The sequence below is a fragment of the Cavia porcellus genome, unplaced genomic scaffold, assembly GCF_034190915.1.
Source record: "Cavia porcellus strain 051 isolate PalLab524CR breed Dunkin Hartley unplaced genomic scaffold, mCavPor4.1 scaffold_6, whole genome shotgun sequence".
Classification (NCBI taxonomy): domain Eukaryota; kingdom Metazoa; phylum Chordata; class Mammalia; order Rodentia; family Caviidae; genus Cavia; species Cavia porcellus.
This window is the reverse complement of record NW_026947489.1, coordinates 96724386-96747421: the sequence shown is the minus strand read 5'-3', so window position 1 is coordinate 96747421 and position 23036 is coordinate 96724386. Positions and strand designations below refer to the sequence as shown.

Genomic DNA, 23036 nt, shown 5'->3' with positions numbered 1-23036 from the left:
CAGTACCTCTGCTGGCAGACCTTACCTGGGATGAACAAACATCTGATGTGCGGAAAAACCTTTTGACTGTCCCCTGAGCCACTGAACAAAGACATTTTCCATCTCTGCTGTAGCTGGGTGTGGCCAGTGAGGTTCAAACTGAGATGTTCTGTAAGAGCCCACTGGACTTTGCCTTCAAAGAGAGATGGCACAGGACCTTTGGCACCTCTGTCTCCCTTTCCCACGCTGTCCCTGGGAATGTGGCTGTGGTAGCAGGACTTTCAGCCATCATCCCCGACTATGAGCATGAGGGCTGCTATCTCGGGATGGTGCTTCTTAGTTTGGGGCAAATGTCATCTTAATTCCCACAACAACCCTCTAACAGGTTATCATTTCCACTTTATAGATGAGGTAGCTTGGTTCAAGGAAGTAAAGTCACTCATCTGAGGTCACACAGGGCCTCAAACCTCAAACCTTCACTAGTTCTAAACCCTGTGGTAGGTGGTGACAGAGTTCTGGGAATGTGAAACATCAGTTTCAGTGTGTTATTTAATAGAAGGGTCAAGTCAGGCATGGGGGTGCAGGCCTGCGATCCCAGCACTCAGGGTGAGTCAGCAGCAGAACTGAGCTTGAGAGCTTGAGGCCAGCCTGGGCTACATAATGAGTTCAAGGCCAGCCTGAACTACATAGTAAGACTCTAAACAAAAAAAATTATGCTCAAGCCCTGTTTCCTTAACACATTCCTGTTAGGAATACTTTGGGGACTCTAATTTTGTGTGGTGACAATCAGTACTTCCGTAAACACTGTGGATGTATCTGCCATCAATTCCCATAATTGTCTTTTCCCATGACTGTCTTTCTCAGTGGCCTGGGGCCCTAAGGACACAGATGGAATCTTTTTCCTCTCTAGGTCTTGTGTCCAATGCAGGTTGTAAGCCAAAGGGCTCACATGACTTGTGGCCAAGAGCAGGACCATGGGAATGGCCTGGATGAACCCAGGGAGCAGGCAGCAAGTCAAGGAAAGAAGGGGATAAGGCACAGAGGGATGGTCCACAGAGGGCCCTGAGCATCAGGCTACTGGCCTAGACTTGGTGTCATAGATCATGGAAACAGGATGTGTCACCTGTGAGGACCTAAGCCAGCTTGCATTTTTACCTGGCTTGAGAGCAGCAAGGAAGGGAACGCATCACACGGAGACTAAGTACTGTTAGCTTCATTTCTAGGCTTGGCTTCATCTGCTTTGTGGCCAGACCCAGCTGCAGACTGGATAGCTGTAAGATGTTGTCCTGGTCACAATGACACAGGAGAGGAGCAGCTCCTGGAGGAAATGGCTCTGGGGTTGCTGGCTCCGCTGGGCCTGGCTGGGGGAGAGGCACTGTCAGTGTTGGCCCTTTTGTGATTAACCCACCCATCACCCCTCAGGGCCAACAGTGTCCTCAAGCCATTCCTGCACCAGAAATTCCTGCAGAGATGACTGAGCTTGTGGCATGAACTGCCGTGGGGAAGGTATTTGTGAGTGGGCTGCCGAGGGTTCCCTGCTAACCAAAACACTTGGAAGCCCTCAGGCAAGGTGAGAGGGAAGAGAGGGAGGTGAGGAGGCTGCCCAGCAGGTAAAGAAAGATGTGGGCCTGGAAAAAAGGGGTTTAGGAAAATAATGTTCAGGACACGGCAGGATCTGGCCCCTACCCACCAGCCCCATTGCTGGTCTCTCACTGGTAGCCTCATAAGAGCTTCGCAGTTGCTCTGTCTGTTGCCCCTCCACCCATGTGGTCCCCTACATGCAGCTTGAGTGATTCAGTTAAAACCTAAGCTAGACACACCACTGCTCTGTTTGGAACCCTCCAGTGGCTTATTATGTTCCACCCTGACACTACCACCAAGACACTGACCCCATTATAGCTCCTCAAACAGCACTCACCTCAGGGCCTTTGCACATGGTATTCCTGCACTTACTGTTCCTACCTTGCTCCTGATTTATCTAGCTTGCCTGACAAAACACAAGTTCCTTGACAGTGGGAACCCTGTCTATGAACAAGCACCTGAAGCACTGCATGACACACATTATGCTCAATAAAAACTGTTGTAAGAGTGAATAAATAAACGAATGAATGGCTTGTGAGGGCCAAAAGAGAACCTGTGGGGATGGGAGAAGCCATGGGTCAGCAGATCAAGATCACTACCAGAAGGAACACTGTAATGACTGGAAACCCGAGGTGGAACGCAGCAGGTGCTCCCACCTAATGGAGACAAGAGGCTGGAGCGGTGGCACGGGACAGCAGGGCATTTCGTGAGACAGACAACACAGGAGGTGGAAGTCCATGAGCAGAGGGAGGAATGTTGCCTGTCTGGTTCCTTGCAGCCAGACAGAGCAGCAGCTGTGGTTTGGGGGATGAACAGAAATGCGCACAGTTGATGGGCTTGACGCTGGAAGGCCGGGCCCACTCTAGAGTCTAGTCTCTTCTGCATCCTGCTGCTCAGACGTTCTCCAGTGCTCTTGGATACCTCTCTGTGCCCATGAAGAAAGTGAGGCCCACAGCAGGGCGATGCCAAAGTGCCAGGGTCCCTGCTGCCCTCAAACTGCCTTCCACTGCCCTTCCATATCACAGCAGCATCTCATCTGGCATTTGAGTCTCATGAAAAGAAATGCTGAGTCTGGATGGGGTTCCCCAAAGAGGCAGCGGTCAGCACTCCCCCAGCCAAGAGCAGGGGCGCTGAGGCTGCGGTGGACACCTTTCTTCAGTCACCCACAGGGAGAGCATGCTGTAGCATGTTGGCTCTGCGGGGTGACTATTCTTAGATCTGGGAGCTGCAGATGACACATTTAGAACTTACAAGGTGGAAACGTGTTGGCCTGTTTTATAGACAACTGAAGTCCTCCCCACAGACTTTCTGAATTCTGTGTTCTCTGTCAAAACTGCTTATTTTCTGGGTATACTGGCTGCCCTGGGAAAGGGACAGAAAAGGACATTTACCCTCTGTGGGCCTCCTGTGATTGTGTGCGGTTCTCTGGGCTTGCATATGACTCATCTTACTTAATGTAGCAGCCTGGGATGAAGGTGTTCTGCTGACACACTGTGATGAAGACAGAGGGGCTGGAGGGCCCAGAAACCAGCACCATGTGCAATGAGGAGCAAGCACAAGCTTGGGGAGCAGCAGGTCTGATGTGGAGCCCAGAGCTGCCACAGGACCCTCACATTTTAACCTCTTCAGGAGTGTGCAGGCAGCTCTCCTGTCCTCAGAGATCTCTTTCCTGTGGTGACATAGCTTCCCTCTCTACATCTGGTGGCATAGCCTGGCCTTACTGCCATCCTCTGTCTTGGCCAGTTCTAAATTGTTGTCATTCTTCTATAGCTATGGTAGCAGAATGGGCTGAGGCTCTGGAAGGGATGAGCTCATCAAGATGTGTACATCCTAGAGGCCCTACCTTGGTTAGCACTGCCCCAGTCACATCAGCTGCTGTGGGGTTTGGGTCTGTGGCCTCCAGGGAACCTGCAGCGCACACAGCACCCATAAACTGTTTCCAGCTCTGCTATGTCTCTTGCTGCCTGGGCTGCCTGCTGGTGTTTCAAACCTGGCTGAAACTTTCAAGTTGTCTCTACTTAGTACCACCTTATTAACAAACAGTGATCCTGGAGGGACAGGAGCACAGGTACAGTAGCAGAACGGCTGCCAGTCTTAGAGCCTGGTCACTGTTAGATCTCAGTGTTTTCCCTGTGCATGTCTAGGGTTCATCAGTGTGCAGAAGAGGAGGCTGGGAAATCACAGGCATCAGGGTGGGATAAGAAGAATCCATGCACAGAAGATGAGTGACGAGTTCACGTGGGGAGGGCACAGATGTGAGATGGAATTTCCCAGAGGCTTTCAGCCACTGAATAAATGCCCAAATCTGCTGTGTGTGTCCTCGGTGCAACTCAGTTCAATCCACTCAGTGCACTATCTAGGCCTCACTGAGTGCTCTGGAAAAGTGAACTCAGAGGGGACACACAGAATAAAACTTTACTAAACCTCATGCCCGTAAAAATTGTAGTATACTATATTAAAATTAATATATATATATATATTTTTAAATGTTTAGGCTACTTTTCTTTTTAGAAAATGTTTAGGTTCGCAGAAAAATGAAGCAGGAAATAAAGTCAGCTGCCTTCCCTCCCTGTTCATAGTCCCCTTCACTCTCGCCTGTCCAAAGGCAGAGGGGTCTACTTGTTCCCACGGATGCTCCAACACTAATGTATCATCACTGCTCAGAGCAATGATTTACACTAGGGCTCACCTGTGGTGGAGTGCATTTGATGGGTTTTGACACATGGATGATGGTATATATGTATGTACCATTAGAACAAAGACTGAGCATCACTAATCTGAAAACCTGAAACCTAAATACACCAAAATCCAAAACTCTCTGAGTACTAACATGAAGCTACAAGTGGAAAAATCCTACAACAGACCTCATGCGATGGGTCACAGTTAAAATGCAGGCACATTAAAAATACTCTACAAAATTACCTTCAGGCTATGTGTGTAAGACATAAGGAAATGTAAGTGAATTTTGTGTTTAGACTTAGGTCCTGTCCATGAGGTATAGTGCTATGTACATGCAAATATCCCAAAATCCAAAAAAGTCTGAAATCTAAATACTCCTGGTCCCAAGCATGTCAGATAAGGGATATAACCATAAAATACTGAAAGGCCTCACAGCCCTAAAAAAATCCTCTGGTTTCTGCCTATTATCTTTTTATCTGCCAGAGTTGATAAATACCTGGGTGAATAATACATCGTTCTAGTCGTGGGGGATATAGCAGTGAGTAACACACAGGTCTCAGTCCTTGAGGGGCTTACACTCCAGTGAGGGATACAACAAGCAAGTAGACATGCAAATCAACAGAGTGTAGCTAGTAATAAATCCTAAAGGAACTTAACCAGAATGATCCAACTCAGAAAGGCGGGTGGTGTGTTTCAGTCACTTTGTCTCTGGGACAAAATATTCAACTCCTGCAAATTAAATGTGGAGACATTTATTTTGGTTCACGTTTCAGTTTATAATTGGCTGGCTCCAAAGCACGATGGCATGAGAGAAGAGCCGCTCAGGGCCTGGGAGATAGGAAACGGAGACAACAGTGGAGCTGGGAAGGAAGATAAACCCATCCAGGCCACACTTCCAGTTACCACACCTCTTCCAACCAGACCTCACCTCCTAACAGCAAGTCAGCTGTAAGCCTCCATAATCCAATCACTTCCCAAAAGCCCCAACAGGAGTGCATGAGGCTCTTAGGGACATCTAGATATAAAGGATTAGAGGAGATCAGGGAGTCCTTTCCAGTATGGTGGCCTCTGAGCCACAACCTGAAACACCAGAAGGAACCAGCCACATATACACTTGGAGAAATTGCTTACCAGCAGGAGATACAGCTAATACAAAGGCCAGAAGTAGGAAGTTTTGCCAGTTCTAGATACAGTTAGGAAGCCAACTGCTGTGTGTCTACAGCTCAGGGAGAGGGGAGGAGGCTAAAGGGGAAGTAGGGCTTTTCTGTATTGGTGAAGAGTTAGGAATTTGCATTGCTGAGAATTTGCTGCTGGAGAATTCTAGGCAGAAAATGATACTCTTAACTTAGGGTGAAAAGGCTCTGTCTCTAAAGGCTGGATGACAGGGGCAAGATGGAAGGACTGATCTAGGAGGTAACAGCAATGCCAAAGACCCTTCAGGATAGCACGGGGCTCAGAGTGGGCTGGCAACACTGCTGTGAGGTTGAGCTTGTAGGGCCTGCTGCCACACTGTGCATAAGTGAGTAAGCAATGGGAATCAAGATGGGGTCTACACACAGGTCTGTTTATGAAGTTGAGACTACCTGGGGGCGGAATAGGCTGGGGGAGAAAATCAAGAGTTCTGTCTTGGTGATTTTAAGATGGAAGCACCTATCAGACATAAATGCATACTTCCCAAACAGGAACCTCTGCTGAGCCCAGGAGAACTGGAAACTGAGTGACAAATGGTAGGAGCTACCAGGTGGGCAGTGACAGCTCAACAGGTAACATCACAGTTATGGTTCTATGGGGTCTAATCTGGTGGCTGTATCACTCCAAATTACAGCTTGTTTTTTTTTTCTTGAATGAAGTACATGATAGGATGGGTTAAGAAGTATAAATTTTCTTCATGAATGTCCCCATTCAGAAACAAACCAAAATTGCCACTTTTATATACTTGGACCACTGGTCCAGTTCTTCCCTAATCCTGAGGAGTGGCCAGTAAGTATCACAGGCATAGTCTCCTCTCCTGGGGCAGAGGTTCACAGGACAATGGCTTTCCCAGAAGATGCTGTGTTTGCAGGAGAAATGCTGCAGATCCTGTTGAGAGGTGCTCCTGGGACATCTAACTCCTGGAGAGTGGGAAGTCACCCAGAAATGTGAGGCCCTTATGCTCTGGCCTGGGGATGAGGAACACAGCTGAAGGCAGGGAGGCCTGGAAAGTCCCCACAGGCCTTGCTCATGTGAGTGTAGGTGTCCCTAGTCAGGACTTCTCAGCTTCCTATGGGTTCAGCCCTAAGGGACATATCCTGCCAGAAAGGGGCCTGGAGCTCTAAGGCTGAGGCCAGGCAGATGTGTCTGCAGACTGGAAATCAGTCAGCAGTAGCTCAGAAGAAAATCCTGACCTTAGTCTGTGCGGTCCTACACACTGGTCTTGGCTACCAACCCATGCTCACCTGATCCCCTCCAGCCCACACTGCTCTCCTCCCTCTCCCTCCCCGGCAGGTCCTGTTCTAGAAGCCTTTGCCCTGGCTGTTCCCTCTGCCTAGAACTCCTCCCCCCAGAGAAGCACAGGCTCTCCCTCCCTCCCCTCATCTAGGGCTTGTTGGAATGTCCCCATCTGGATCATTGGGTTCCATCTTCTTCCATTCCCTCACATTGCTTTATCCCCCACCCCACAGCATGTAGCACCACAACATAAACTTTTGTCTGTCTCCTTGCTAGAATGAAAGACTGAGAGCAAAAATTCATTTTATTCAAGTATATCCCAGCACTTAGATAAGTTGTAGGTATATAAAAAGTGCTCAATAAATATTTGTTTTAGGAATGATAGTTGTCATTTACCCTCAGAGGGGCTCATTCCCTTGAGGGAAAGGCAGATCAACCAGCTGGGCAGGCCATACACAGAGAACACTGATACAAAAGAACTGCATGTGTGCAGGCATTTGTAGGGCACTTGCTGCCTCAGTGGTGGGGGAGGGGAGACCTGAGCCTTAAGGGGTGAACAGGCTCCCTGTCCAGTCAGGCCCAGCCTGGCTTAGCTCATCCCAGCTCCCCAATGAGCACTCATCTGCCTGCCTGCAGACTGCCGATCTCCTTCCTGAACCGAGGAAGAGCCAGCTGGGGAGACTTTAGCTCAAGTCCTCACTGAGCAGCCAGAGTGTCTGGAAACAGTTGTTGCTGCTCAGCAGCTACAGAGCTGGACAGGCTTGGATTTGATGCTACTCCTGTCACCTACTGTGCACAGTAGCTTTAGCTTCTTCAGCTGTTAAGTAAGGACAATCATCTATGCTTTGTCTTTGTTTTTCTAAAAATACATACAGTATCCAGCACAGAGCCCAGCACACCACCATGTTCAGCTGATACTTGTTCCCTTTCCCATCTCCCCACTGCTGCTGGGCTGCATGTGTCCTGTCCCCAGCCTTCCTGATCTGGTCTATCTTCTGCCAGCTATTAGTAAATTTGGGAGAATCTTTCAATACAGGAGCACACGACAAAATCCTCTCCTTTCCTATCTCCTGGAATCCCCTGTAAGGAACAAGTAAGAGACATTTCACACTGTTCCAGCTCAGGTTCAGATTACCATTTGACTGAGGCATCCAGACAGACACTAGCCACTAAGCATTGCCATGGAAACTGCTTTGTTATTCTCTGCTGTGTCATTTGTTTTCTGGCTCAGCTGCTGTTGTGGTATGGGGGAAGGGCAGTGGATAAGGCGCTCAAGAATTAGCCTCCTAGGGGCCATGACCAAGAGTAACTCTCTGCTTCTCCCTGGGTCTTAACTTTCCCCAATTCCAAGAAGACGGCCATGTTTCCCAAAAGGATGCTTGCTGACCATCTGTACTTGTTTACAACCAGAGTCCCAGTGCTCACCCCAGACCAACTCTCCAAGGGAGATTCTGATACATATCAGGACTCACTGTGGTAGATAACAGCCTAGCTGTAATGCTTTCAATATTCCAGTGTGCAAAACAAGTAACACTGGCACTACTGTGGGTGGAGTGGGGGCGGGGGACACAGTCACCACTCAGCCACCCTCTAATCTTTGCTGGCTCCATGGACTCTAACAGTTTTCCAGACTATAATTTGGAGACCACTAGCACAGATGCTTTTCTAGAGGTGTTTGGTGGTAGTCAGAGTGGAGTTTCAACTCCACTGGCTGTAGAGTCCACACCAGGGATTGGTGGAGCACACTTCTAAGTGTGTCTGGGTGTGAGTTACACAAATGTAGCAGTCTCCTCTTCCTCTGTGGCACTTCTCCCTTGCTCTGCTTCCTGGTCACCATGCTCTGCTCTAATACATCCTTCCTGCTGTTTCTTCCTCGAAGCCAAGAAATCATAGGTGGAAAAAGTGAACTAAATTATTACTCATTTAAGTTGTAGGTGTGGGGTATTATGTCCAGCAATCAGAATGGTACTATATTTCTCTAGAAGCGGGGGTCAGCATTCATTCATGCATTTATTCACTCACAAATGTTTGATGTTTTCTGCTTTCTTTACAGTAAGCATTCATTTGAAGTCAGGAACTCTACTTTTACTAGATGCATAATCTTAGGAAAGTTAATCTCTCCAGGGATCATAGTTTTCATTTGAAAAATAAGAATATTTGTTTTTCCTTCATTGTAGAATTCTTCCAATGATCAAATGAGAACATCCATCAAAAGTAGCTACCTAGGTATCTAACTTTCTGAGGTCTGAAGTGTGAAATGAAGTTCCAAAGAGCACTATAGACTGTTCGTCTCTTACCCTCCAGAGCCAAGCTTCCCAAAGGTGTTGCAGTTTGGAGAGCTACTAGCCCCAAGCCTTCATCTATGAACATCCATTTTCTTATAGGCTATTTCTTTTATTTTTCCCTATCTCCTCTCCTCTCTTCTCTTTTCCCATCCCGCCTTCATTCTTTCCTTTCTTTACTGGTGCTGAGATTGAACCCAGGGCCTTTGTACTGAGCTACATCACAGTCCTGTTTATTGTTTGAGACAGGGTCTTTCTAAGTCATGAAGTTGCTCAGTCTGGGTTTGAACTTGTGATCCTCCTGCCTTGGCCTCCCACAGTGCTGGGATGATAGGCATGAGCTACCATGTCTGGCTTGCAGTGTGCCTGTCAACTGTCCAGACTGTGGCTCCACAGAGCAGCTAGACCTGCTGTGGCGACAGCCTTGCTGAGATGGAGGTGACATGCCCATCTCCCTAGTCACTCACTTGGAATTTCAGGCTTTCTATCATCTCCAGCACAAACCCAAGGCAGGAAGATAAAGCACATTTAGAAGAGAGGAGGCTCACTGAAGAGCTTGTGACAGGCTTACAATCAGAATCAAAGCATTTTGACTCTAAGCTCAGTATTCTTTACTTCACTAGAATCACACTGTAAAATAGCTACAGATTTCAAAATCTTCACCCAGGGGAAAGACTACCAGAGTCTAGACAGAACACAGGACAAGCCCCTCTCCCAGCCCGTCTGCATCTACAGCGTGAGCCACTCTTACTCTCGACCATTCTAGGGCTACAGGGGTTCATGGGAGAGAGTGGACACCTTCTGTATATTACAGTTAGATGTTTCCATAAATACCATACATTATATATGTCCACGAGGTGGGAGAAATTTGCTCCATGTATTCTCCAAGAAAGTCACAGCTCGGGGAAGAAGAAATCCTGGACCTCAGGACAGCAGGAATGGAACAGTCACTACGTTCAAGCTGATCTACCCAGGACAAACTCACAGGCTGGCCCAGCTGCAGTCCTGCAGACCACACTGTACCAAGGCCACACACGCTGGGCAGGAACATGGAGCCCATCAATGGGCAGGGACTCCTGATTCCTCACCATTCACCCAGTCAACAAATGTCCTCCTACTATCAATTCCAGAAAAAGAGACATTTGCATGCTTTGTGTATATAGGAGAGAGGGAAGAAAAATGACTAGGATAGTCCTAACTTTTAAGGAAAATAGCTAATATTTAATAACTAATAGCTAATACTTAATACCCTGAGCTCTTACTATACATAGAAAAATGCTATCCTACTTCTGTTATGCCATAATATACCCCAATAGCTCAACAGGTCAGGAATGTTCAGGATCCCTGTTTCATCCCTGAAGGAGCTGAGGCTCAGGCCTCCCTGAAATCTGAGATGAGGCCAGGACTCAAGCCCAAGCAGTCTATCCAGATCCTAATCTGGGGCCCCTGTGTTCCCAGGCTTTTCTGTTCCTGTGGTGTGCTCAGTAAAGTATCTTCTATGGTCTCTGTTTCTCTCTGAATCTAACGGGCACAGAAGTGATCAAAAACAATGGTGAGTCAAGGGAGAAAGGGAGAAAAGCCTACCCAGAACAAGGCATGAGATATGACGCCAAGTTCTTATCCCTCATAAGAAAGCAGCAGATATAACCCAGAGGAGTGATCAGGTTTCTGACAGATGGAGATGGAGCTGCAGGTTTCAGAGAGGGAGAGCCAACACCTGCCTTTTCTACCCATGTTAGTTCTCCCGCCCAAGCGACCCCATCTACACATTCCGAGCGTCTCCCCCATCTCTATTCATGCTGTGCCCCTGCTTTTCTACATCACCCCTTGCCTTTTTGCCGGGGGGGGGGGGAATCTGTTTGAGTCCTCAGCTTTCTTCCAACAGACTGTAATAGACAGAAAGGCTTTAACGAGCGGTCACACATTATTTTATCAAAAGCCTTTACATCAATGGGATAGGACTCTTCCTGTAAGATCCGGGTCCTGGATGAGGGGTTCCCCGTCTTTGCAACTTGCTCTGTCTCAAATGGAGAAAGAACAGTGGCCCTTTTCCATCTGAATCTTTACAGCAGCAGATGCCAGTAAGGTTGCCTGGAGAGTCTGGAAATGCCATGTTGCCATGGTAACAGTAGACCAAGGTTTGGGGAGCTTTATCCCTGATGAGCTGCCCTGGCAGTACCATGCCATGCTGCTAGTGAAATCTTCCTTGATGAATAATAACAAAAAGCCACTCATAGACAAGCAACTGCTTAGGATTGGTGCTGCGGTTCAATTCCTACAAATACACTTGTGGGCCACTCGCCGAGTCCCCTGGCTGATGATGAGGCCAGGCCCTGGCTCTGTACTATGGCTTGCTCAGCAAGTAATATGGCTTTTAACTGGCTCAGCCAACAGAGCAGGCCTTCCTCCACTCCAGCCCCCAAATTACCACTTCTCTTATTTGATGCTGCCAACCAGGGATCTGATGGCGTGGACCTTGGCAATTAGCACAGCACCCGCATTTGTTGGGAAATTAAGAGCCACTGATTAGCCTAATTCAACACCATTTATAGGCAGTGAGTGTCAGCCCAAGACTGACTTTTCCAAATGGTGGCCCAGAGGGTGGCATTCATGGCTTGAGTTTGAAATGGAAGCATAGAAGCAAGGGGCTGAGGAGCCAGACGGTGGAGGAGGAAGGGAAGCAGGACTTACCTCTGGGCCTGGTTATAAGTGAGCCGCTGCCTCCTCAGTCCTGCCCGCCTGCGGGACTGAAGGCTAGAGGTGTTTCCGAACCAAGATCACGCCAATTTCCAAATCAATCTTCACCCAGAAAGGGAGCCCACTTTCCTGTGACAATCTCCTCTCTGATCCCTGCTGGGAACACACAGCTACAGGACTAGTGTGGCCTGACCTGGGGGACTCTGGGGCTGGAGGCCTGAGTCATCCTCTAACTACCTGTTAAGCTGACTCTCTTGATATCCCCTAGTTAAGGCCTAAATCTCCCATCTGTTCTCAGGTTGCTGTCTGGCTGGTGCTCCTGAAGTTTGAATGCCAGTGAAATTTGGTAATTAACTTAAGACTCCAACCACTGGACCCCTGCCTCAAATGGGTCCTTTAGGATGCTGATGTACCTAGGATCATATGGGCCCCTACCTGTACTTAAATGGTTAACTCTGTATCTAAATGTAGTTCCTCTGGACTTCTACCCTCTTTTGCCAGTTTGCTTTAAGAGGACCCAATCTGCTTGTACCCAGCACATGGGGGTTATAATTATGTGGAGATTAGTAAACACTTGCCCATGGACGCTGAGGAACTTCCAAATCCCTCCAAGGAACAGGCATTGAGGCTTGGTGGTACATTACGGGCTTGACAGCTTCTCTAGTTCATACTCTAGCTTGCTTGAAAATAGTGCCCAGAGCCTAACGCAGGAAGATTTCAAGTTTAGATCAGTCTGTGCACTTTAGTGAAACTCTGACTCAGAATAAAGAGGGTGGGGGCAGGGGATGTACCTCACAGTAGAGTGCTTGTGTAGCATGCACAGACTGGGGTTAAGTCCCAGGACTGAAAAAATAATTAAAAGAAAGAGGAGGGGAGGTGAAGGAAGGATAGGGGAAGAAAAGACAGGATAAAACATCTATTTTAATCTATCTGATAGGTAACATAGCGATTTAAAATGAGCCATTCCTGGCATGTGCCATAAAGGAATGCATGGTTTAGGAAATCAGCAGATTTCTTAGTAGACAAAGAATAGTTAGGAGAGGGGAGGAAGGGCATTCCAAGCAGAGGTAGAGGGACAGTGTGAATGGAGGACAATGAGCTGGCAAAGCTAATAATGGTATTGCGATCTGGTGGAAGAAGAGGAAGTATAAAAAGTAGTAGAGAGAAATAAATTTAGGAAGCTAGGAAGGGGTATATCAATACAGATGACTCAGGAAATATAATCTTCAGAAGACCTGACTAAAGATTTTGGACTTTATTCAACAGCCAATTGGGAGCAACTAAGACTTTGGGCAAGGGAATAGCAGAATCAAGAGCTATTCAGAAGCAAAATCTGGAAAAATCACCATCATAATCACTGTCGTTGTTGTCATGACAGATAACACCATGAAGTATTTACAATATGCTGGGGACTTTTCTAAACATTTTAAACTGAATGTGGAGGAGGCCCCACAGGGAGATCAGTCTGAAGACAGAGGCCTGGGCTGCCTCGGCAGCGGCAGTGGTGGGTTGCAGAAGAGGGATGGGTGGAGCGACAACAAGGAAGCAGGACCAAGAGGACCTTGCAGAAATGATGCTACAGAGCAGAGGGGTGAGAGGAGACTGAGAGGATGGAGGTCACAGCTAGGCCCGTGCTGTGATTCTTTGATTCACAGACCTGATAGAGATAAATGTAGAATCAAAGATTCAAACCCTAAGAACACAGTCAAAGTACCTCTCTTGTCACCTTACGTTCAGAAAAGTTTTGGGGAGGAACAGAACATGAAACAAAGGCAGAACTCTTAAGGTCCTTAGAGAAGAAGGAAGTGTCAGTTTTATTTCTTTTAAAAAATTTTTTTAACAGACAAAAGACACAGAAAAGAAAACCAAAAAGCAAAAGAGACAACAGCAGCAAACTCAAAACAGTAACAGTATAGGTTTCTAAAACAAGATGACAGGAATTTAACAATGGCTGTAATATTACATATTGTTGCCTTCAAAAGAGTTGCTTAGATTGCCAGACACAGACACGCAAAATTGATCAAATCATGAGTATTAACTTCTTTTCCAAGAACTAATCAATTAGTAGTATAGTCATCTTAGCTATCTTATGTAGATATATACAAATTTAGGTCTTTTTCTTTTTCCCTTCATTCTTTTCTCCTTTCCCCATCCCATTTTCTCTTTTAGTTTCTTACCCTTTACACAATATCCATTGTAGATTCTGGATCATATTTGCTCTTTCAGCTTCTTACACTAGAGAGACAATACAGTATTTACACATGTGAGTTTGACTTATGGAAGTGCCAGTTTTAAACTGCTGTGTTTATGTTTGTCCTATAGGACACTCCAGAGTGAGCCCTAACCCTTGGGGACTCAGGTCCATAGAGGGAACATGAAAGCTGCCCGCTCTGCGATTGCTCTTGCTCCCTGAGCCTCACACATGCTCTCTGCTTGAATCAGGAGGACACCCCACTCTGATCTATCTTCAGCATGTGCTCTGCGGTTTTTGCCTAAGCTTAGGCATTTCCTTCTACAATCAGGATGACTCTCATCCATTTCCTGTGGGCAGTTCAAATTCTAGACTAGCCTTCAAGAATCAGTTTTAAGTGCTTGCTCTAAAAATTCTCCAATCTCTACTCCTTCTCTGAGTCATGGAGAAGTGTCAGGGTAGTAAAGGAACTTGATCACTGGCCCAACTTACAGAGCCTTGAAAAAGATAGAAGATTTACAATGAGAATCCAAGTCCATACTATTCCCGCTGAGAAGTCCCCCATGAACTTTATAGTTATCTCACCTGTCCAATGTCACAGGCCAGAGATACTATCTGTGAAGACACTCCCCATGGCTCTGTATCTTCACAGTACCTCTACCACTGAGCCCTGGACTCCAGATGACTCAGGGAACAGAATCCTCAATAGCCAAAGGTTCAAGAAGACAACAGGTCTGAAGAAAAAGCAGTGCACAAGTGAAAGGGAGTAAAACCCCTCGTTCCAACAATTCTTCACTGTTCTGGGATACAAGCCAAGTCTGGCCACTGGACAGAGGGTGGAAACAGAGATGAGGCACTCAAAGGACAGTTTAACAAGTGTAAGAGATTTCTGCCTCCAGTATCCGGCTCTTGTTCTGAGCCTCCTGGGAGAGCAGTTTCCAGAGCTGGCAGAAGGGGTCATGCCGAGGTAAGTCTCCAGCCTTAGGGGCCCTGGTTAATGGTGGTAGCAGCAACCAAGTTTTTCTTTTAAACTTGAATTTTCAGACTTTTGGGAGCTAAAAGCAACAAATTCAATTCCCAAGTATTTTGAATAAGGAAAGTAAAGTCTCAGTAAAGAGAAACACTGAATCAAAGTCATCGAATACTTTAAGATCATAGCCAGGATCCAGCTCCTGGTCACTTGATCCTAACCCAAGACAACTTTTCTCAACTGGGTCCTATGTAGATGCAGCCAGGAAGCCATCTGGAGGTATTAAGTGGTCATCAAGTATTTTTACTAATGTTAAAACTCAATTACTGATAGACTGGTGACACAGACTTAGAGAAAATTAATGAATTTGACTAAGTGGAGAAATCACTTGTTTGAAATCATACAGCTGGAAAAAAGAGAAGCCAAGACTCCTGCACAGATTTATTTGGTTCCAAAGTCCTCCATTTCTGTAGGTAGTAGCTTATGCTACTACCTCTACAATCAGTACAGAAGAAGACATGACAGATGTTCTAAGAAGCCCAATTAAGGAACCATGAACACATACTTCCTGAGCTACTCCCTTGCCTCAGGCCTTGTGCTGGGCACTGGGGACACAAAAGGAAATGAAATCCAAGAGTCAAGAGACTATGAAGTAATTCCAGGGAGACCCTAAAGGAACAATTATGAAGGCTGGAAAAGAAACAACTCAGTCCTCTGAGTTCTTAAACCACATCACTGAAGAACACTGCATGAAAAGGACAGTATGACGGAACAGGTTGAGTTCCTGCCTGAAGATGTATATGTCACCAGCCACAGACACTGTCCTAGTAGGGTACAGCACAGTACTTGGCACTCATGGAATAGCTGTGTGAATGATGAATATGTGAAGTGGTTTGTGCATAAATGGAGCTGCAGGGCCAGTGCTTGCAGAGAAGGGGTCTACCCACTGAGGGCCCTGATCCCTTTATACCTACACAGGGGCAGGAGGTAGCTGGTGGGTCCAGAAATGCTGACACAGAAGGACAGAGCTTCCAGCCCTAACCCACTTCTCCATGGCAACAAACTGACAAAAAACTGCACAGGAGACTGAGAAATAAGTTTTAAAATAAAGATACAAAACACCGTCAGTCTTAAATTACACATGCAAAGCAACAGCCCCCTGCCTCTCATCCTTGGCAGGGGCACTACAATCGCTAAGAAAGTACCTTCTTCCAGCCTGCATCTTCCCCTGTCACGGGCCTGGTGCCTCCTGGGTCCTTTTCTAAGGACTGCCAGGCAGGTTTCTCTTGCTCTGTCCACAGTCTATTCTTTAAGGCATGGTGTCAAATCTGAAAAACGACACTACAGACTCCACCAAGATATGACCAGGTCTCTACAGCATACAGACTGCCCCCAATGGCTATGGCGTGGTAGCCCTAGCCATGTTGCTCCTGTCTCCTATGATCCAAATCCTGCGTCAAAAGCCAGGGCTCAGCTGTATTTGCCTTCATCTTCCCCAGACGACTTAATTGCACCTTCCACTGTAAATCCAAAGCCCTCTGTTAACATTTCAAATAAAATACGTACCAGTCTATTTTTCATTATACTTCTGCTTATTCTGCCTCCCCATCCCCTGTCGAGAACCTGTAAGTGTTTTCTGAATTGAGTCAACAGTATGAAAAAACATTTAAATTTCAGTAGCTGGAGACCAGCCTCCTCTGGTTTACGGGATCCACTCAGACCCTTCTACAGAGCCAAGGGTGCTCTGAGAGCAGGAGGCAGCATCACCGCCTCTCCTCTGCTGGATCACTGCCTCTCTGCCAGTGCCAATGTGCATCTTCCCTCCAGCCTCACAGATGTCAGCAGCAGGCTCAGAAGGGGCCCTCAGAACAGGGTGACCTAGGCAATCCAGGTTCAATTCCAGGTTTATCACTTCCCATCAGTATGGATGTAGAGAACTCAGTTTAATCTTGAACTTCAGTGCCCTTGTCTGGACATTGGGAATGAGCCATTTCCACACCTCTGTTCTGCCTGTGTTGGGAGATGGGTTTGTGGACCAGAGATGATGAATGGTGAAAAGGGTCTGAAAGCTGTCAAATGGTAACTGCACAAAGGCCAAGTGAGGTCTCACTCCCAGGATCTTACATAAGAGACCTAAACTTATGAAGCGACTTACGATCCCGTGGGAGGTAATGATGGAGTGGGGATCAGGTCTTCCAATGTTTGGTCCAGGACTCTCTTTACAACCTTATGTTGCCTTAGAAAGCCCATTGAGGTATTCTTCAATTTTGGCAAAAGCAATTCGACATTCATTAAAATGAGAAGTATTTTTGATCACCTGTGCAGTATAAATCTCTGTGGTGGAACACAGTCTAACTGTACTTCCAGACAGGATGCTAACCAAAACATCCTAGACAAGGAGTTAACTCTTTATAAAGACTTCTCTTCTAGCCTCTTGGTCACTGTTAATGAACCTATGCCAAAAAGATCATTTGGCAGCTAAAATTATTCTTGCTGTAGCAGAAGCTAGGAATTATGATAGAACAAAAGTGATGAATACAACACTGCAAATATGAGAGAAATAGTTCAGGAACAACTTGGACAGGATGCAGAGGACAACTCTGCAGCTCTGAGTGTAGGTTTCAATGGAAAATCACTACAGTACCCTAAGGGCTTGGCTCAGGAAGTAGGGTCTCAGCTTTTCAGGATATAAAGTTAGCAGGAACAGATCTGAGGGTGACAGGAGGGACACACAGACTCTACTGCTCAGGTTCTGACAGCTTCTGGGTCCACATGGAGACAGCACTGAGTAAAACTTTTTCAGACTTCTAAAAGGACTTGAAAAAGGAGGGAGGGATCATATGTAAAGAAGAGAAATATCGTGGTCAAGAGCACTAACCCTTACATGGTGTGATGGTTACTTATATCTCAACTTCTCTAGCCTATGAAGACCATTTGCTTTGGTAAACACAGTACAGCTATTTCTGTAAGGGTATCTTAAAAATATGATTAACCTTTACAATCAATTGACTTTAAGTGATTTTTTCCCATGCATAATGTGGATGAGCTCATTTAACCAGATGAAGGCTTTAAGAGCAAAGAGTGAAGTTTCCCAAAGAAGGAGGAACTCTGTAGCTGGACTGCTATATTATACATTTTTCCAAGTTCCCAGCCTTCAGCTATAGTACTGCAACATTTACTGTTACCTGTATCTCCATTTTTCAACCTGCACTATGAATTTTAGACTCATCTGTACCCTATTACTGAATTCCTTCAAATTTCTTATCTCTTTTCTCTTCTCTCTTTTTTGCCTGTCTCTTTCGCCTTCCCATTACAGAGAGAGAGAGAGAGAGAGAGAGAGAGAGAGAGAGAGAGAGAGAGAGATCCTATTGGCTCTGTTTCTCTGGAGAACCCTGATGCATAAGCAAATACATGTGGGGTTGGATCCTTCCATCTAATTTATCTCATTTAATCCTCTGCATGACCCTGCAAGGAGGTTTTGCTATTCTGATGTTTGTTTGCAGATAAGGCTCAGAGAGTTAAATCACTGGGCATTCATAACTCCAAAGCCAGGTATTATCCATCTCACCGCAGTTCCGTAAGGAAGTAAGATTTCTCTGAAGAATGCTGAGACAGAATGGCTGGCCAAAGCAAGCAATACTGCTGATTCCTCTGCATTTTCCTGAGGGTAGGAATAGTTTTGTTCCTTCAAGTAAAAGACTTGATTTTACAAAACAAAGTCTTTAGGATTTATAGTCTTTCCCGGGATCTGTCTTGGACTTAGGGTTATTTAAGATAGACACTTCAAGCTTTCCTCATCTTTAAACCTGACCCTCATACAATCAGAGGAAGATTGTGTTTTGTTAGTCAATGAGCAGTCTTTCTCCTGAAGGTAAATCCAGGCCACAGACTGTTTCCACTGGGCGCCTGCCAAAAAGTGGGGAGATTGTGCTCTTGGATGAAATAAGGAGCCCTAAAGGGGCTGTAATAGAGAAGGATGATTGAGCAAGGACTCCCAGGGTCCCAGAGCCAACCTCTAATTTCATGCTGCAAAGGCAGGGAACTTCCTAAAAGGCTAATCTAACACCATTACTTCTCTATCTGAAATCCTTCCTTGGGTTTGAGATGTAGCTCAGTGGTAGGATGCAAGGTTTATACATGGGTTTGATCCTTAGCATATAAAAAGGAGAGAGACAGAGACAGAGACAGAGAGAGAGAGAGAGAGAAAGAGAGAGAGAGAGAGAATGAATACAATTCTTCAAGGCCTACTATAATCCAGCTCTTATCTTCTTTTCTGGCCTCTCTCCCATCCCAAACCTCATCAAACTGAAGTCTTTGTCACCTGGACTTTTAATCTGCTACTCCCTATATCCTTTATCCAAATGAGATGAACTCCTGCTTGTCTCTGACAGCCTATCCCAAGGATCATCTCCTTTCTTTAGCATCCTCCAGGCTTGGCCAACTTTTCTCTATGTTTCTGGCCACACAGCACCAGAACAGCACTGTTGGCCCATAATCTGATTAAGTCAGTTTATACCCATCTCCCACACGTACCAGCAGATGCCACCATATTTGAATCTGAGGACCCCTTTTTAATACCTGACAATTTCAGACTCTTTCCACATGTGTGAGTCAAAGCAAAACTTAATGACAAAGATCGCCATGGATTCACTAAAGTTTATAAATACAATTGCATTTTAGTCAATACAACTGTCCCTATATGCTGGAAAACAGTGCTGCCTGTAAGTGCACACGGGGATGTGAAGACCTCTCTGCACTCTAAGCTATAGCACTTAGTTTGAAAACCACTGCTCTGACCCAGCAAGTTCATTTTTTGATGATACAGAAGTAATACTTGTTGACTCGATTATCTTCTATGACTGTACTAGGTACTTTTTACCTCCTTTACATCTCAAGAAAATCTCTATTTCCCAGATAAGAAAGGAGAGTTTAGAAAGTTAAAGCATCCTACCTAAGGTCACACAGTAAATGAGAGGCAGCGAAGATTTTTTTCACCTCCCTCCTCTCCCTTCCCTTTCTCTCCCTCTTTTTTAATGCTGGGAATTGAACCCAAGATACTGTATAACAAATACGCATTCTACCACTAAGTGATATTCCCAACCACAAGTCATTTCAAGAGAAAGGCAAAGGGAGATTTGACATGGATTGAAGAGAATGCAATGTAGCTGGGTTGGCAGAAACTGAAGTGATGTGGCCACAAGTCAAGAATGTCAACAGCTTAGAAGAAGTAAACAATGGATTTTCCTCAAGAGCCACCAGAGAGGGTCATTGTAGCTGCAATTAAGTTAAACACTTTGGGATGAGATCCATCTGAATTCTCTAGGTGGTCCTTAAATACAGTAGCAGGTGTCTTTATACACATAGAGAAAAAGCCTCAGACACAGACAAGGCAACAAGAAGAAAAAAGCAGATTAGATTTCTGCAGCCACAAGCCAAGTAATATTTACTTTTGCCACCAAAAGGCGAAAGATGAAAGGGAATCTCCAGAGGAAGCAAGGCCTCCTGACACCTTGATTTTGAGACTGCGATCTCCTGAGATCCTAAACACGAAAGAATAGGGCCAGGGGTAATTCAGGGGTAAAGCTCTTAACTAGCAAGCTTGAGGCCCTGGGTTCAATCCCCAGCACCGCTACATAATAAACAGAATAAATTCCTGGCATAAATCACTTACACTGCAGTACTTTACTTTGGCAATCTTGTGAAACTAACATATGTCTATTTTATTAGTTTATCATCCTTCCTCTCCTGCTTTATACCAGAATCCATACAAATCACTCGCTCAAAAATACGAGCTTTGGGAAAGTGTATCTTGTGGGCCTCAATCACTGCTGTATTAATATCATTAGATTAGCATAATGTCAGGTATGTGGTAGGTGGCCAATGCGTATTTTTAAAGTAATGAATGAGTTGCACTAATGCTGTGTCATACTTCCAAGTCTTTGGATGTGCTGTTCTGCCTAGAAAGCCTTCCTGTCACTTTCCCCTGAAGATACCTTGTTATGGATTAAGAACTGGTGGTCAATTTAACACTAGTTGGATTATATCAGCATGGCATTGAGTGAAGATGCTCCACCTGAGGAAAGTTGCCAGGATAAATAGGTGGAGAAGGCAGGTGTTGAGGGTTGAGGCATTAATGTGTTGTCACGTGGAGACATTGTGGGTTCTCCTACGAGTTGCTGTTTGAGCTGTTGGTTCTCCTGGAGAAGCTTTGATCCTCACATCGAGCACTGCTTCCTGGCTCCGAAGGGTAAGACGTGTGCCGCTTGGTCTCCAGGATGAACTCATCACGCTGCTTCCTGGCATGTACCCAACTGTGCTTGTCGGAGGAGGAGCTCGGGGCCTCCGTGTCCCTGAGGATGGCTGTGGTACCTTTCAGGATGGCCCTGGTCTTTGTTGTGAGTGTGACTTCTTGGCTCCAGCATAGAACCCTCATCCCACTAGCTCAGCTCCTTCATCCTGCTGGCATAGACTTTCTGGCTTCCACCACTGACCCGTGGGTCTTTCCGGCACGAATCCGTAAAAGAGACTGGCGTGAGTCCTCCTTGTGGGCTCTGGACCTCCAGTTGGACTTGTGGGAGGCATTATTCTGAGCTCTGAATTTTTATCTGGACTCATGTGGGACATTGCTGTGGGATTTAGGCTCTTGACTAAATATTATGAGTCTTTGGTGTTGCAGATAGATTTCCTGCATTTTCCTATGTTAACTCCGGTAAGCATTATAAAAATAATATTATAAACTCCATGTCTTGATCCTAATTGTTCTGTGTACAACCCCTGACTACAACACATCTCCTACCTTTCAAAACTCCACTCAAACATCCCCTGTTCTCTCTGTGCCTTTTTCTACCACACATTAACCCAGTGCCATGTACACTGCCCTAACACAGCATGCCTTACACTGCACTCTAATTACATGTTTGTGTGCCTTTCTTTTTGAAGAGATTGGAGGTTCCCCCAGGGCAGGAGCTGAATGTGATTCACTTTGTCTATATCTTCAGCACCCAAAGCATGGAGCACAGCTATGTATGGAAAGCATCTCCCTGTTTCAAGGTATTCCAGCACTCAAGGGGAAGCTTAAAACAAAAGGTAAATCTTACTGGGCTGAGGGATAAAGAACAGCCTACACATTTCAGAGTCCATGAGCCCCATCTCAAATGTTTCCAAATGGCCTCTGAATAGAAATCTTGGAGTGAACTCGAGGACTGCAGAATCCTGGGATCCGTATTGTTTAATTGAACAGAGACTCAAGTCACCAGCGTCTGGCTCAGGCTGGGCCCCTGGGACCTGAGCAGGCAACATTTCATCATTAGGAGGGAAGGAGATGACAAACTCTTTCCTGAAAAAACCCAGCAGGCAGTCAGAATTACTGGATGTGGATAAATAAAGCCATTATTTCCAAATACATATCCTAGGCAGCACTAAATGCATTCTCCGTATCACAGGCGATACTAAATTTAGAACTGGCAGTTTGAATCATATGCTGATTCCTAAAGAGAAAAACTAAATTCAAGGAGGAAAAAAAGTGAAGTGAAATATGAAAATAAAAATGCAATCTTAGTCCATAAGAGCAAGCTGTCAAGAGAGGTGAGGGGGAAGTTTCCTGCGCAGCACTTTGGCTGAAAGGGAACTCCAAGCAGGGAGGGCAGGGCCATGCTGAGTAGTGCAGTGGCTGCAGCCCCTGGGAAGTCCTGGGGAGCTCTGGAGGGCCTCAGGGTGGCACTGGAGAGGCAGGGCTAGAATCTGCATTTGAGCAGTAAAGGTAAAAACACCAAGAGCAACCCCAGGACCCACAGTGCTGTCACACACATCTCTCTGAGGCCTTTCCTCAATCCTACAGCGAAGGTAGGTCACTCTCATTTCACTGGGAGCTCAGAGGGCTTATGCACTTGCCCAAGTCATACTATCAGGGAGCAGGAGAGTGGACATGTAATAAACCTGTTATTTTATAGTAGTTTTCAATTTACAGAGAAGTTGAAAATACAGAGCTGGGTTCCCAAATAAGCCTTCCCCAGGTTCCGCTACTGTTCGCATTTTAGATCACTGGCACAACTACATCACCAGGCAGAGGGAACTGAAATGCAGGTGAGTGCAGGCAAATTCTGGGAACTGAGCTTGGAGTGAGGTATTGGCAAATGGGAAGAGAAGGTTGTGAAGGTGGCTGAGCCCAAACTGTAGTGCCCTCCAGCTAGAGCGGTCCACACACAGTATGGACCATCCCCTCTTGCTGTTT

The 23036-nt window shown here is 46.0% G+C and overlaps 1 protein-coding gene across 8 annotated transcripts in view; it reads right to left on the bottom strand.

Annotated features, from left to right (window-relative positions):
* The window catches only part of Sergef (secretion regulating guanine nucleotide exchange factor), a 227812-nt gene that overhangs the window by 12300 nt on the left and 192476 nt on the right, over positions 1 to 23036 (bottom strand). For 2 of the 8 annotated variants that reach the window (XR_010048390.1, XR_010048389.1), the window contains exon 11: positions 1135 to 1340. The exons of the other annotated variants lie outside the window; for them this stretch is intronic. The gene's annotated coding sequence lies outside the window, so the exon portion shown is untranslated. The remainder of the gene's footprint in view (positions 1 to 1134; positions 1341 to 23036) is intronic. 8 annotated transcript variants of the gene reach the window in all.